This window comes from Cornus florida, unplaced genomic scaffold (genome assembly GCF_030987335.1).
Source record: "Cornus florida cultivar Cherokee Brave unplaced genomic scaffold, ASM3098733v1 CherokeeBrave_3.0.0_Hap2_Chr06, whole genome shotgun sequence".
Classification (NCBI taxonomy): domain Eukaryota; kingdom Viridiplantae; phylum Streptophyta; class Magnoliopsida; order Cornales; family Cornaceae; genus Cornus; species Cornus florida.
In genome coordinates, this window is record NW_026775576.1 from 52,035,920 (window position 1) to 52,053,148 (window position 17,229).

Here is a 17,229-nt window from a genome sequence, read left to right on the forward strand (position 1 = left end):
AATTTAATATATGTTAAAGAACTCACCAAGGCCTACTTTAATATTACAATACAAGTTGATTTCATGCTTGTTTCAACTATGTAATTTAATCTTTCACAAAAGATAAATATTAAATAAGTTTTACAATTCTTATTCAAATGCTCCAAATTTAATATATGTTACACAACTCACCAAGGCCTAATTTACTAGTATGCCACAATTTAATTCTAAACTATATACCATCATTAGAATTAAATCCTAAACAGAGAAAATAAATAAATTAAATTCTAAAAACTTAAATAAGGCATGCTCACAAGTTGTATATGCTTATAAAACAATCAATACAACAATAATATAAACCCAAGACATTCCTTACCTCAATTTGAGATGAAAATCTCAAAAGCCACTAAAATGAAACCACTCCGAATTTGACGAAACTTCGGGGTTTTGTCGGGGACAACACGATCTACATGAACCCCCAAGAAGCCCCATCAAAATCACAACTTGACTTCAAACCCGAACTTAAGAAATGGTCATAAATGAATTCTAATAAGGGGGAAAGGTAGAGCACGTCGAGGGGAACGATAAACGTTAAGGCCGAAGAGTTTTCACTAAGGAAATCAAGTGGAGGAGAAGAAAGAATGAAGTCAGCCCCTTGGGCTCCCATGGCTGCCGGCCAAGAGAGTAAAGAAGATGATGGAGATCTGACTTTTTGACTTAAGACCCCCTATTTATAGAAAATCTTAAAAGTGCCCGAAAGGTTCTCGCCGGGTCCGGAAAAGTGGATTCTGAGCAAACGCGCTCAAATGACAAAACTCTATGAACGAAAAAAATTCTAAATGAGAAAATATGAACAAAGGAAGAAACGGCGTCGAAAACTGAGTCCTGATCAGAGAGAAATGCCCCAAACAAGTTCAGCGGTAACTGGGTCCAGAAACCCTGAAACTGGAGGAAAATGACCAGAAGGAAATTTTATGAGTACACGACTCGACGAAATGAGAAAATGAATCCCGTACGAGGATCCAGGCTCAAAACAAAGGTATTTTGCAATAACTTTCGTTAATTGCACAATGGCCCCTCCAAAAAGTGAAAATTGCACAACTGCTCCAGAATGAAAATATCTTCCAAAAATATTTTCTTAAAAACCCCTGAAATAAAATATCTTCAAAAGATATTTACGTAAAAATACTCCAAGAAAAGAAAAAGATTCTGCAGAACTGTGTATTCATGCCCCTATGGGCACCGAGAGCAACCAAAGTACTTTCTTACAAAAGTAAAGATATGTATTTCGTGGAAACCACTTAGAACGAAGATACGTGAAGTTAAAAATCAACTCTGAACACAAGGAGTGAGGTTATGTCAACCAAGTGACAAACAGGGAAAAGATGAAATAGGGAAGAGGACAAAACAGGGAAAGGGACGAAAAGTGAATAGTGTTAAAAACGAAAAATGTGGGAAATGACTCGGTCCTCAAAAGAAGTTGATGAAAGAGTCTCAGAAATCATTTCCGAGCACTCGAGACGACACTAAGCGATGAGATACTGAACTAAAAAAAAAAGAAAAGAAATTTCAATGAAAAAAATTCATCCGTAACATTCTAAAGAAAAAGGAAAGGAATGAAATGACCGGGTCATTAAAATTTAGGCCATATTGTTGACTAGTTTTTTAACGTATCCTTTCATAGAAAACATGTTCGATACACATTGCCATGGCTGTCTATGTATAAGCAACAGTTGCGATGGTTGTCGATGTACAAGTAACATTTGTGAAATGGTGTGACAGTTGAAACATTGCTTTTAATGGTTGAATAACCAAATAAATGAAATTTAGTTGTTGAATTAAATAGGTGCAATGGTTGGTGAACTGACACACTCGATCCCAGTAGACACCATGTGCTCTATAAATATCCATCATCTCCATTTGGAAATTCACACTTAAAAATGTTCAATTATCTAATTTCTTCTCTCCCTCTTTAGATTTGAACCCAACTGAAGTGGATTTAAACCATAGGTCAAGTGGATCTAGTCACTAGACACTAATCTACTTTCATCGAGCCATATCAAAATTAGTCCGAGCCATTTGGTTCGGATTGCACCCAATTCATTATTTATATAGTATAAATGTATTTTTTAGTCAGAGAGAGTATTACACGAAAGAAGTTTACCATATGTATGAGTTTGTAGTGCTGCTGCCAAGGGCGGAGCTAGAATTTTAATTCAGAGAGGGTGCAGTATAAAAAAAATAAAATTATAATTTAAATATAAAAAAAAAAAATTGACATACTATATACATTATTCTTAAGTGCAAAAAGAAGAATGTTAAGAAGTGGGGGGCCAAAAAAAATAAGAAGAAGAAGAAGAAAAAAACGAAGAAGAAAAAGCGAAGAAAAATGAGATATTTAAAAGGAAAAAAAAAAATTAGAGTTTCAGTAAAGAAGAAAAATTTAACTTTTTTTATCTTTTATTTTTTATTTTTTATTTTTATTTTTTATTTTTATAAAGGAAATCAAAGGAATATTATGAACAAAAGAAAAAGGGAAAGAAAAATTTAGAATATAATTTTAGAAAATTAAAATTTTAGGGGGGGGGGGGCATTATATAGAAATTTTCTTATAAATGTACAAATTAAAATAAAAATTATTATATTTTATAGTAAGCGGGGCCAGGCCAAGAGGGGAATGTGCCCCCTCTGGGCACACACTAGCTCTACACCTGATTGCTATAAGTACATGTAGACCGTTGTATCCTGTGAGACAAGTGCCACAGAGTCTGTCAGTACCATGCGGGGCATAAATGGTCTTAAGAACATAGTATTCAATACTAGTCTCGGTTTAGGTTCTTTATTTATTATTTATTAATTTATTATTTTAATTGAAATGTTTAATTTAATATTGAGTTGCAAATTTAATTAATAATTTCTTAGAATATTATTAATTATCTCATAACTTATAAGGTTTGTTATATCTTTAATGTCATATGAAGCATATATTTTACAACAATCCTAAGAAAATTTATTTCCTGATTTGTTTTATTATATACTTTTATTTAAGATATAAATAAGTAGAGATTATATTAATAATTGAGATGTAAGAAAATAATGTTATTATCATTATTACATGATATTATGCTAAATATTGATGTGTTCAATATTATGTGAAATTATTTTCTAAATATTAATGTGTTTATAAATTATGAAGCATGTATAAGTAGATTATTGAATTATTTATATAATTCAATATTGGTTAAATTATTTTAATTTTGTAATATGATATTATGTAGTATATTTTATTACCTTAAACATGTGCCAACTAGAGGTGAAAAAAATGTATTTCGTTATTTTTATCAATGATTCCATGAGATACAGTTGTGTATATTTGCTATGAAGCAAAGATGAAACCTTAGAAATGTTAAACATTACAAAAATAAGGTTAAGAATCAATTTGGCAAAAAGATCAAGATATTAAGAAGTGAGAGAGGTATCGAATACGAAACACCATTTGTTGATAGTTTTTCAGAATATAATATCATTCATCAAGCTACCGCTCATATACACCTCAACAGAACGGTGTTGCTAAACACAAAAGCTATACTTTAAAAGAAATGATGAATATTATTTTGATAAGTTCTAGTTTAACTCATAATTTATGGAAGAAAGCTTTGCTTCCCGCAAATTATGTTTTTAATAAAAATTAAATTTTAGTTATCACAATTAAATAAAATTACTCTAAAGTGACCCCAAAATCAAGAACAGATAAATACTGATCAGATTTAAAATTTAAACGCTAATAAGTGACTGATTGATGATTATTACTTAAATATCCTTATACGAAATTATTTTATAACTGGACAGATCTACCCTTTTATGTTAAACTCAGGTAAACACTCTCTAGACCATCAAGTTACTGCTACTAGTCTTACATTGCGAATTATCCATCATAATTATGTATTTTAATGAAAATTAACAATAAGAACAAATCATAAAGCAACCCATAAAACGGTGGTGCTAAGGAAAATGAATGGTCGCTCCTAGTAAATCATTTCTTTATGCATATTTTCTTTTTGGTTACACCAAATTTCCCCTTAATCCATTTTGAGTCAATATTAATCCTCTTGGAAAAAAAAATCGCCCACAATATAGTATTCTCTCAGTATCTATACTATTATTAAAAGTACAAGTAAATTAGACAATTTGAAATCATTGATTTATAATTAATTTAATAAAATAATTTTTTAAAAAATATCAATAATCAAAGTCTAAACTAAAATAAAACACTAAAATACAAATAAGCAAAGTTCAACGAAACTAAAATAAGGATACCAATAACCGTTGTCCAATTTTTTATTTATTTTTTATTAATTAATATAAAAAGGGTTTTTAAAAAAGTTTCTATAAAATTCTAACACAAATTACCTAATTATTATGAGTTTTTTTTTAAAAAAATTAATATTCTTTCTATATAATAAATAATAATGCAATAAAATCCTAAAATACCATTAAGCAAAGTCCAACAAAATAAAATAAGGATACCATTAAGCGTTGTCCAAATTTTTTTTTAATTAATTAATATAAAAAGAATTTCTATAAAACTTTAACACAAATTACCTATTAATATAAAAATAGTTGTTGAAAGAGTTTCTATAATTGTAAAAAAAAAAAAAAAAAAAAAAAAATAGAGTTTCTATAAAACTCTAACACAAATTACCGAATTATTAGGAGTTTTTTTTTTATTAATATTATTTATATATAATAAATAATAATGCAAAATTTTTCTTATATATAAAACTTTTTTTTTATTATTTTTAATTTTATAAAAAAGTTTCTATAAATTTTGTACTCTACATTCATTTTTCAAATATTCTAAATTTATCTTTCTAATTTTGTTTATAGAGTTTCTATAAATTTTGGACTCTTTAGGTATTTCCTGTTTTTTAAAAAGAGTATCTATAAAAAGTTTTGGACTCTTTAGATACTTATTATTTTTTTTATGCTATTTTGAGTTTTTATTAATTATAAATAAATAATTATTTGTCCTCATATATTTATTTATTATTATTATTTTAAAGAGTTTCAATAAATTCAAGACTCTTTATTTATTATTATTTTTTAAAGAGTTTTTGTTAATTTTGTACTCTTTATAAGCCTATAACAATAAAAGCATAATAATAATAGATGATTTAACAAACTAAACAACCAAAATATTACCAATTCACTATCACTGAAAAATAATAATTAAAAAATACATCAATACAACGATTAGAACTAGGGAAAAAAAAAATTATACAACTACACATATAGAAAGAGTCACCCACGAGTTTTAAATTTATATAATTATGCACATAAAATTAGTAAGTGAATTATACAATTTATTATAAAATTATACAATTCACTTAGTATTATTTGTAATTTGAATTTATTTTAATAAATTGTACTATGGTTGTGTGAAGTAATATATCTTAAAAGAGTCACCCACGAGGTTCTCACGTGCATGCACGCGAAGTTATACTATGTGTATATATATACTATTATTATTATTAAAAGTGCGGGTGTTGAGTGTTTCGAATTAATAATTTGAAAATAAGATGATAAAATAAATTATCAATTAAAATAATAATTTTATTATATTTAGATTTTCTCACTATCAATTAAAATAATAATAGGTGTTTCAAATCATTGATTTATTTTTATTTATTTATTATTATTTTTATTTTTTTACAATTTTTCAAATCACTTATTATTTTTAAGGATCCCTCAAATACAAAAATTGTTTTGGATTCACCTGTATTTGGACTGTTCTTGTCCGTAAATAATAGGGTGTTAAGTGTTTCAAATTAATAATTTATAAATAAAATAATAAAACAAATTACCAATTAAAATAATAATTCTATTCTACTCAAGATTGTCCAACTAAAATAATAATAGGTGTCTCAAATCATTGATTTTTTTACGATTTCAAATCATTGATTTTTTTTAAGGATGGCGTGAACAATAATTATCTTCATTTCACAAATACAGAAACTATTTCGGATTCACCTATATTTGGACTGCTCTTATTGGTAAATTAAGTGTTTCAAATCATTGATTTATAAATAAAATAATAAAATAAATTACCAATTAAAATAATAATTATATTCTACTCAAAATTTCTCAAGAGCAATTAAAATAATAATAGGTGTTTCAAATCATTAATTTTTTTACGATTTTTCAAATCGTTGATTTTTTTTAAAGATGGCGTGAACATAATCATCTTCATCTCTCAAATACAGAAACTATTTTGGATTTATGTATATTTGGACTGCTCTTATTTGTAAATCATAAGGTGTTAAGTTCAAATCATTAATTTATAAATAAAATAATAAATAAGTTATCTATTAAAATAATAATTCTATTCTACTCCTGATTTCTCAGGACAAATTAAAATAATAATAGGTGTTTCAAATCATTGATTTCTTTTACGATTTTTCAAATCATTTTTTTTTTAAGGATAGCGTGAACAATAATCATCTTCATCTCTCAAATACAGAAACGGTTTCGGATTCACTTGTATTTGGACTGCTCTTATCTAAATCATAGGGTGTTAAAAGTGTTTGAAATAATTAATTTATAAATAAAATAATAAAATAATTTACCAATTAAAGTAATAATTCTATACTAGTCAGGATTTCTCAGGACCAATTAAAAAAAGTAATACGTGTTTCAAATCATTAATTTTTTTTTTTACGATTTTTTAAATCACTAATTTTTTTTCATTGATTTTTTTAAGGATGACGTGAACAATAATCATCTTCATCTCTCAAATATAGAAACTGTTTCGGATTCACCTGAATTTGGACTGCTCTTATCCGTAAATCATATCTTATCACGGAGGTAATTCTAAGCTTTTTACTTGTTGAATCATATATTGCTTTCCTCAAGTTGTGTTATTTAGGGTTTGTCTTTGATTTTGTTTTATATATTCTTAGATTTTGTTTCGGCTATGATAATACTTTTTTTTTTTTTGTGGTAAATCTATCATAATATTTGTTGCAATTGAACCATTTATTTGCTTTCATTTTTTTTTTCTTTTTTTTACTTCTTTCCTTTGCTTTTCAATTACCCCGTATAGAATTTTACTCTTATGTATATGTATTGCATGTATTTTTACTTGTCTTTCCTTCATATGTTTGCATAATTAAGCTGATGCTAAATCTGTTTCCGGGGAATTTTATTGTAATTGTAGTTATTAAATGAACAATTAGTTATATTTGGCGTAAATAATGCTTGGTTAGGCATATTATACTCAGGATTTCTATCATTGATTTATAAAAAAAAAATAAAAAAATGAGTTACTAATTAAAATAATAATCCTATTCTACTCCTAACTTTTCAAGACCAATTAAAATAATAATAGGTGTCTCAAATATTTATTTATTTATTTTTATTATAATTTTTTATATTTAATTCTCTTATTTATGCATTTTCCTGTGTTTTTATTTATTGATGTTGATTTCTTTATAATTTTTCATGGTTGTGATGGAGTTGCTATGAGCCCATCCTTTGGTCCAAGTCCTAATTAATTGAATATAAATCATTGTTATATGCATAAACTCAAAAAATTTTATTTTGTAATTTCTTTTTCAAAACAAGATTAAAAATTAATTTCACCAATTAATATAAAAGAATCATCAATTTATTATCAAAGCATTAATATTATCTTATGTATATATCTTTTTAAAAACACATCCATTGATCACAGTGATAATGAACATTTGTTCTTCCACTGTCCATATTCCTCTCATGTCTGGAATTCTTCCAACATAAATGTGAAGTATACTGTGGAGATCGCAGCCTCAACTTCATGTTGGAAATGGGAACATTAAAAACATAAATTTTGGATGAGATTTGGAATAGATTCCGCTAAGAATTTTTTGCGGATCTCTAGACGAGCGTGTTTCTCTCCGTAAGGAGATGAACATGGTATATTTACTTTCTTAAATTCGTTTCCGGGTGAATGAGAAATTAATTCTAAAGTATAGTATTTTGATAAGCCTAAACAGGTATGCAAAATGTGGAAAGTGTTTGTCCCACATGAAAAAAATGTTGAAACAAATTGAAATTTAAATAAGCTGAGTTTAGGATTTGGGCTTAGACTTGGGCCTAATTGTAAAGTCCAGATTATTCTTTTTTAGAATTTTGGATTGGACCTAATTTTGGGCTGGACTTATTTAAATGGGTTTCACAAATGGGTGGGTTTTTTGGATGGTTGATTTTTTGAATTAAAAAACTACTTTTTAGTTTTCCTAAAAGGTTACACCTTTTAAATTAAAAAATCATATTTTAGTTTTTCTAAAGGGTTATACCTTTTAAATTAAAAAATCACTTTTTAGTTTTTTTTTTTTTAAGGGTTACACATTTTTTCGAACCATCATAACCCATGGTTGTACCCACTTGAAAAGGCACATTGCAACCTATTGGAATGGATGTGTCTATTGGTGAATAGACACCATGTGAACCATTGCAATCTATTGAAATAGATGTGTTTAGTGGTGAACAGACACCATGTGAACCATTGCAACCTATTGCAATGGTTGTGTCCAATAATGAAGAGATACACCCAATCCGAAAAAGGCATTTCTGTTTCTATAAATACCCCCCTTTGGATCATTTGCAAGTAGTTCAATTTTCATTTTCTTCTTTCTCCCTCTCTAGACTTGAACTCAACCCAAGTGGGTTCAAACCATATGTTAAGTGGTCCGAACCACTTAGACCCTAATCCAATTTTATCGAGCCATATTAAGATTAGTCCGAACCATTTGGTTCGGATTGCACCAAATTCAGTATTTATATAGTATAGATGCATTTTTAAGTCAGAGAGAGTATTACACGTAGGAGGTTCGCCGTATCCACGAGTTTGTAGTGCTGCTATTAGTGGATGTAGACCGTTGTATCCTGGGAGATAGACGTCACTAAGTCCGTTAGCACCATAGCGGGGCGAATCTGTCTTAAGGACATAGTATCTAGTACTAGCCTCGGTCCAGGTTCTTTATTTATTATTATTATTTTATTAATTTATCTTGCATATTTAATTAATGATTTCTTAGCATATCGTTAATTACCTCATGACATATTAGTATAAGGTTTGTTATATCTTAAATGTCACATGAAACATATATTTTACCAACAATACTAAGACAGATTCATTCCTTGCGTAGATTTTATTATATGTTTCTATTTAAGATATAAACAAGTAGATATTATACTAATAGTTTAGATATGATAAAATAATATTATATACATTATTATATGATAATATGTTAAATATTAATGCATTCAATATTATGTGAAATTGAAGCATGTTATATAAGTAGATTATTGAATTATTCAATATTGGTTGAATTATTTAATTTTGTTATATGATATTTTGAAGGATATGACATTACCTTAAACATGTACCAACTAGAGGTGGAAAAAGGTACATCGTTACTTTTATCAATGGTTGCACAAGATACCGTTATGTGTATTTGCCATGAAGCAAAGATGAAACCTTAGAAATATGACATCATATGAATTATGGAAAGGTTGAAAACCTTTCTATAAATTCTTAAAAGTGTGGGGGTGTCTATTTAAGGTTGCAGATCCTACTCCTATGAAAGGTTAGAGTGGACTAAAATGTGACAACCTTGTAGGTGAGTGTGTCGTGGACGGGTGCAAGAGGCACTAACAGGCTACCACACTAGGCAAGCTACAAGTGCATAGTCCCCACACATAAAACCTTTAATAGGTTATGCTCATAACAGTATTACATATCATTTCCTTGTGCATAAATCATACAATGAAAATAAAGATGAGCTTAGAGGTAGTAAAAAGGCTAGAACGTCTAAATCTTTTATTCCTGATTTTCTAGCATGTTTATTGGAGAATAAGCCACAAAGCTTTAAGGGCACAAATTCTTCTCTTGATTATTATTATTTCTTATATTAATTATGTGATATAATATGAAATTATATTGTTATGCAAGTTTAATATTATTTTTATAAATGTTTACTTTCATTCAATACTATAATATTAAACTATGTAGTTGAATTACTTAATGTGTATTGTAATTCAAATTTACAACATAATTTATTTAATATGTGATATTATTGAATTTTGTATGAATGGACTAGTTCAACTATGTCAACTCTTCTGATAATCAAAGGAAAACGATCTATACTAGTGTTTAAGACACGTATAGCTGTAAATGGGCTGAATTAGAGAAAATTTTCCAATAACTCGAAAGAATTTAATGGAAAATGTTATGGATACACTTAGCAAGTACACCAAGACAAGCTAAATCAAGCTAGTTAGCTCTAATATACAATTTAGCTAAAAGCTAAAATGTTATTGAGTTACAAACTAGTTAGCTTAGGTATAAGCTAAAATGATTAATGAGGTGCACAGAACCTAAGAGGAAGATGAAAAACTGTCAGTTGGTTCTAGCTCTTAACTTGATAGTAAAAAATATGAGGGCGATGAGTAGCCATTTTAGCCATAAGCTATTTGAGTTATACATCATATCTGCTCATGTAGGAGGGAATAATACTACTTGTAAAGTAGTAGTTTTTGAAGAATATTCTTCAAAACAAATTACTCTACTACCAAGATAGACCACTTAGATAAGTGTGTACTAAAGCTATGAGTTACTAGAATTGCTAGCTAAACAAACTTAACTTCAAGCTAGTGGTAATAACTGAAAAGTGGGTGCTCATCATAACTTAGTAGTGAGATATGAGAAGAGTGTGTAATAATACTTGAGAAGTGAGTGCTCACTCTGTGGTGATTGTATCCAAAACTTAAATAATAAGATAATTATTTACTTAAATGATTGAGTTATGTGATGTGTGACACATGAAAGGTTATGACATATTAATATGACTAACTTAACATGAATAACTCAATTCATAAATACAAGAGATGTAAAAGCAAATATTAACTAAAGCCCATATCTCTAGCATTAATTCACAGTAACGTCAGTGACATATTATAAAAACAAGTTAGAGATAAAGTAAATACATATGCACTAGAAACTGTTAGACATGCTTATTGAAAAACGAATATAGAACCTTGGAAAGGTAAATGAGGTGAAATATTTAATATATGGTATTTCAAGAGTTGGAAAATCATAAGAAATATATCATATATAAAATTTCAAGATTATCTCAAAGTTGTGGGGGGATACTGTCCATAGATAAAATTTGCTATGAGTTACCCCACCAAATAAGAAATACTTATAAATGTAGGGTTCTTAATCCTAAGAAATTTTGGATGGAACCAAAAATCATTTATAATATTATAACAATAGTGCATGTTGTTTCCTATGAGGAAAATATTATAGAACAACTAGAAAAGTTCTTTTTCCAGCGGAAGAGCTGAGTTATTTGTTCTAGTTGAAGAGTAAAGTGTGCAAGCTTATAAGTCCTTGAGTGGATTAAAGCTAGTATCAAGACAATGACATAAATGTGATGTATAAGTCATTGTATGCCTTAAAAAAAAATTAATGATGTACTAATTAGTATATTTGATATGAAAGATTTAACATCTAATAACATAGTATATTCTCAGTAGAGTGGGATTGAGATAATACTAGTTATGATAACAAAAGTCTAGCTAACTTTTGTAGATATAAATCTCAAATATAAATATTAGCCAAAGTATATCATTGGTTGAGATTACAAGGCATCTTAATAACTGTGTTTAATTGCACATTTTCAATCCAGGATCAGATCACTGAAAAACAATAAATTGGGTAGTTGAGATACACCATAAATCCAATATTGCATGGATCGAGGTATCTAACTAAATTGGAGGTGTAACAGTGATGCAATTTGGATATGAGATATTAAAGACTTCAAATCCAATAGTGGATATGTCTTTTATATTAAAGGTGTAGTTCTATATTTTTAATATAACTCAAAGTTAGAAACTTTGAATAAATCAAATAGGGAAGTCAATAGATTTCACTTAGAGGACAATTCAAAGTAAGTCTACACCTGTGCCACTAAAGAAAATGATATTGCTAAAAATAAGCAATTTTAGGGCACAAAGTATATAGTTGCTCTCACCTGGAGAAATCTCTGCAGAGTGTAATATTTCTAAACGCAACCTTGTGGCCACATATAAAATTGAAGGTTGTACTAGAGAGCAATTGTACAGTTCATCGAGGGGAATGGGGTTTAAAGCTGAAAGCTAACGAGTCACTTTAATGGAAACCCAACCTAGCTGACTGGAGATCCCAAGATCTAGGTTCAAAGGGATAACAAAAATTCCGAGTGATTCATCAGAAGAACTGGGAAGATATAAATTTTCTGCCCATTTCTATGATGAGACAGTGCTACCTACAGCGAGGATTAGGATAAGCTATGCTTTTAATGACTCTTATACCTTGAAAATTCAAGTGGGGTATGGTAGGATACTCTTAATAAGAAGTCATCTATATGAGTGTGAAGTGGGGCCACTTCTATGAGAACTATAAAGGCTAAGTTTTCTGGAGCACTCATTGAATACCAGGACTTGTTTAGGGCCAAAATGAACTTATTCTAAGTTCATAATTTTTTTTTAAGAAATCAAAATTTTTCTAATTTATTTCTATTTCCATTTAACCAAACCAGCATAAAGACTTTGATAAAATCTTACTACCTAAAAGAGGGGAATTATTTCCAAAATGAAACCAAAGGACAACTTAAATCAAATCTATTATAGAAATCAAAAAGTAACCCAAACTTACTATTAGAAACTACTACATTTGCAGCAGAACCCAACAGTGGCAGCGGAAAGGAAGCAAAGGTAGCTGCCATCGCAGATCATGATAGAGCTTGGGAGATTCCAAGAAGAAGCAATCAATCGAGAACTACGGCAGATTATTCCTCTCCTTCCAAATATAATAGGTACACCCGGAGAAACATAGCATATAGGTCGATGCAATTTCAGATTTTGAGTTGGGTTTCTTCAATCCATCTATCAATGAAGTGTTGGTAAAATATATGCTTCATGTGACATTTAAGATATAACAAACCTTATACTAATATGTCATGAGATAATTAACAATATGCTAAGAAATCATTAATTAAATATGCAACTCTATATTTAATTAAATATGCAAGATAAATTAATAAAATAATAATAATAAATAAAGAACCTGGACCGAGGCTAGTATTGGATACTATGTCCTTAAGACAGATTCGCCCCGCTATGGTGCTAACGGACTCAGTGACGTCTATCTCCCAGGATACAACGGTTTACATCCACCAGTAGCAGCACTACAAACTCGTGGATACGGCGAACCTCCTCCATGTTATACTCTCTCTGACTTAAAAATGCATCTATACTATATAAATACTGAATTTGGTGCAATCCGAATCAAATGGTTTGGACTAATCTTAATATAGCTCGATAAAATTGGATTAGGGTCTAAGTGGTTCGGACCACTTAACATATGGTTTGAACCCACTTGGGTTGGGTTCAAGTCTAGAGAGGGAGAAAGAAGAAAATGAAAATTGAACCACTTGCAAATGATCCAAAGGGGGATATTTATAGAAACAGAAATGCCTTTTCGGATTGGGTGTATCTCTTCATTATTGGACACAACCATTGCAATAGGTTGCAATGGTTCACATGGTGTCTGTTCACCACTAGACACATCTATTTCAATAGATTGTAATGGTTCACATAGTGTCTGTTCACCAATAGACACATCCATTCCAATAGGTTGCAATGTGCCTTTTCGTGGGTGCAACCATGGGTTATGATGGTTCGAAAAAAGGTGTAACCCTTTAAAAAAAAAAACTAAAAGGTGGTTTTTTAATTTAAAAGGTATAACCCTTTAGAAAAACTAAAATATGGTTTTTTAATTTAAAAGGTGTAACCTTTTAGAAAAACTAAAAAGTAGTTTTTTAATTCAAAAAACCAACCATCCAAAAAACCCACCCATTTGTGAAATCCATTTAAATAAGCCCAGCCCAAAATTAGGCCCAATCCAAAATTCTAAAAAAGAATAATCTGGACTTTACAATTTAGCCCAAGCCCAAACCCAAATCTTAAACTCAGCTTATTTAAATTTCAATTTGTTTCAACATTTTTTCCATGTGGGACAAACACTTCCCACATTTTGCATACCCGTTTAGGCTTATCAAAACACCATACTTTGGAGCTAATTTCTCATTCACCCAAAAACGGATTTAAGAAAGTAAATATACCACATTCATCTCCTTGCAGAGAGAAACACGCTCGTCTAGAGATCCGCAAAAAATTCTTAGCGGAATTTATTCCAAATCTCATCCAAAGTTTATGTTTTTAATGCTCCCGTTTCCAACAATCCCCCACATGAATTGAAATTTGCATAAAATGCAACAGATGATCATGCAGACACTAGAGAGAGTGTAGTAAAAAATTTACTGCATCAGGATAGGTAGCTTTTGGCTTTGAACCTTCCCTAGTGTATTGCTATCGGATTTACTGGCTAATCAGTGAACGCGATGTCTTGAACTGTTCAGCCGTTTGTGTAAACCAAGACAATAACAAACACACAATACCTTTCCTCACAAAGTTCATTCTCATTGTTGTTATGGTAAGTTTCACTTTATTTTATTTCATTCTCACTTTTCACTATTAATTTTAGGGTAAAGTGCAGAAAACCCCCATCTACTCTCGATATAGTGCATAATAGTCCCTGTGTAGTAAAAGCCCCCTTATATTATCAATTTGGTTCAAATAGGTCCCTAGATGGTGTAAAATGACAATAATACCCTCAGTTTGGTTGAATAAATTAATGATTATAATTACAGGCCATGTAAAATGACCTTTTTGTCCAAATTTGTGTAAAATGTTGTTTGTTTGGTAGTAGGATAAAATAAACCTCAAATTATATAAAATATGGATAACTTAAACCTGAATATAATTAAATGTAAAACCAAACAAGCCCTAACTATATAAAATATACTTAACCATTTTCAACCCTAAGTTTGCATTGTGTACGAGAGAGGCCGACCTAAATTCCTTAGTGTTATGAAACCCTAATCCATGTTCATGTGTATTTGTTCTCCAAATTGATTGAATCTCTGTATTTGTTTGTTGATCGGTTGAAGATAACTTGCAAGAGTTGTAAAGTTGGTGAAAGATCGATTGTGTTGTTGTGGTGTGGCATTGTGAAGACTCCTTCGTATCGTAAGTGTTCTTAAATCAAAAATTTGTTCTTAAATCGTGTTATTTGTGTTAGATTTGTGTAAAATTTTGCGTTGTGAAGACTTGTAAACTTGCTGAATGTTTTGTATGATTATGTGGTTCAATTTTCTTTCAACATTTGTTAGGGTTTTCTGATTCGTCTCATAAATTGTCAGTGTTTTCGGATTTCGTTCTTAAATCGTGGATGCATACATGGTCGATTTTGTTTCAACATTTTGTTAGGGTTTTCTGATTTTTTTCGTATTTCTTTCCTAACAGTTAGGGTTTTGTAAACAATAGTGTGTTTATCATTTTTTCTTATATTCTCTTGCAATTTTGGCCTATATATATGTTTGTGTATGTTTGTGTCATGTATGTATGATTCAGTGGTGTTAGGGGTTTGTCAGTAAGTTGGTCCATTTGTGCTTTTTGCCTATAGATTCAGTATATATATGTTTGTGTGACCCAATGCATGGTTGTGACCCATATATGCCAAATATGATGATCTGGTCTTCATTAAATTGGGGTTTTATACTAAAAAGTTTGGATTTTTATATGCACATATGCTTTGTTCAATGCATTATTATGGGTTGCTTGACTTTATTAATTTATTATTAGGGTTTTGTAAACAATAGTGGTCCTTTTCCTTTATGGTTTGTCCAATGCATTATTGTGGGTTGATTGACCTTATTTATTGTTAGGGTTTTGTAAACTATTGTGGTCCCATGTGTACAGAAAATGCTAAGCTTTATGTTGGCTCCAAGTGCTACAAACTGTACCTCAGAATAATTGTGTTTTGTTTGTTTATACTTTTGATGGAATGTTTCTATATGTGATGTTGGGTCCATGTCTTTATTATTTATATTATTTATATACTACTATTGTTTTTTAGTGCATGACATGCATATTGTATGACGTATCTATAGATCCCGCTCTGATATGCATGCATGCTTGTGATAGAAGCATATATAGTTATGGTTTGTGACGGCTTATATTTGTATGGTTGTTTAGTAAATGGGGAAGACATACATAATTCAGTTGCATCATTCAGGAAAGTTGAATCAACGTAACAATTATATTGGTGGTAGCATAGAGCTAGTTGACAATATGGACCCTGACATGATGTCTTACTTTGAATTGGAAGACATGGTGGATATGCTGTAGTTGGGTGAGAGTAAAATGTTCTACAGAGATCCTATTGGTGGGCACTTGATGCAGATAATTAATGATGGGAGTGTTATGCAGATGTTTATGGCCTATAACAGTTCATCTTTGATTAAGATTTATGTCACTAATACTGAGAATGAGGATTCTAGGTTTAGTGCACAAGTTATGCATTAGTTGACAGAATACTTAACCTAATCAATGGATGACAGTGACCATGTGCAGCCTGACAGTGACCATGTGCAGGCTGCAAGTGTTGACCATGTGCAGGCTGCAAGTGTTGACCATAATGTGCACAATGATGTCTCAGTTGATGAAGATGATGAAATATATAATGGGGAAAATAGTGAAGAATTAGATGATGTCTCAGTTTATACACCAAGTGATGAGCTATGGAGTATCCATAGTGACTCAGATGATGAGATACATATTCCTTGCAAAAAATTAGAATTCATTGCTAGGAGAGAAATGGGACAGAAGGAAAAAATATTAATGGTGGGAATGGAGTTTGCTACATTTGCAGAATTCAAAGATGTGTTGAGAGAGCATGCTATAAAGAACAAATATGACATCAAGTTTGTTAAAAATGATGGACAAAGGGTCACATGTAAATGTAGAAATGACTGTGGGTGGAGGACACATGCTTCAAAGAGAAAATCAAATGGTGCCATTGTGATTAGTACATTCAATGATGAACATAACTGCTCTGAAGTTGAAACAAGCAAACTAGCAACATCTTCTTATCTTGCAAATAAGTATGTGCATAAGTTTAGGAGGGACCCTGAGTGGAAAAATTCTGGTTTTATGGGTTAGATTTCTGATAATTTGAACCTGGTAGTTAATAGGTTCAAAATTTATAAGGCAAAGAGGAAATGTCAGCTAATAATTGATGGCACACATGAAGATCAATTCTAA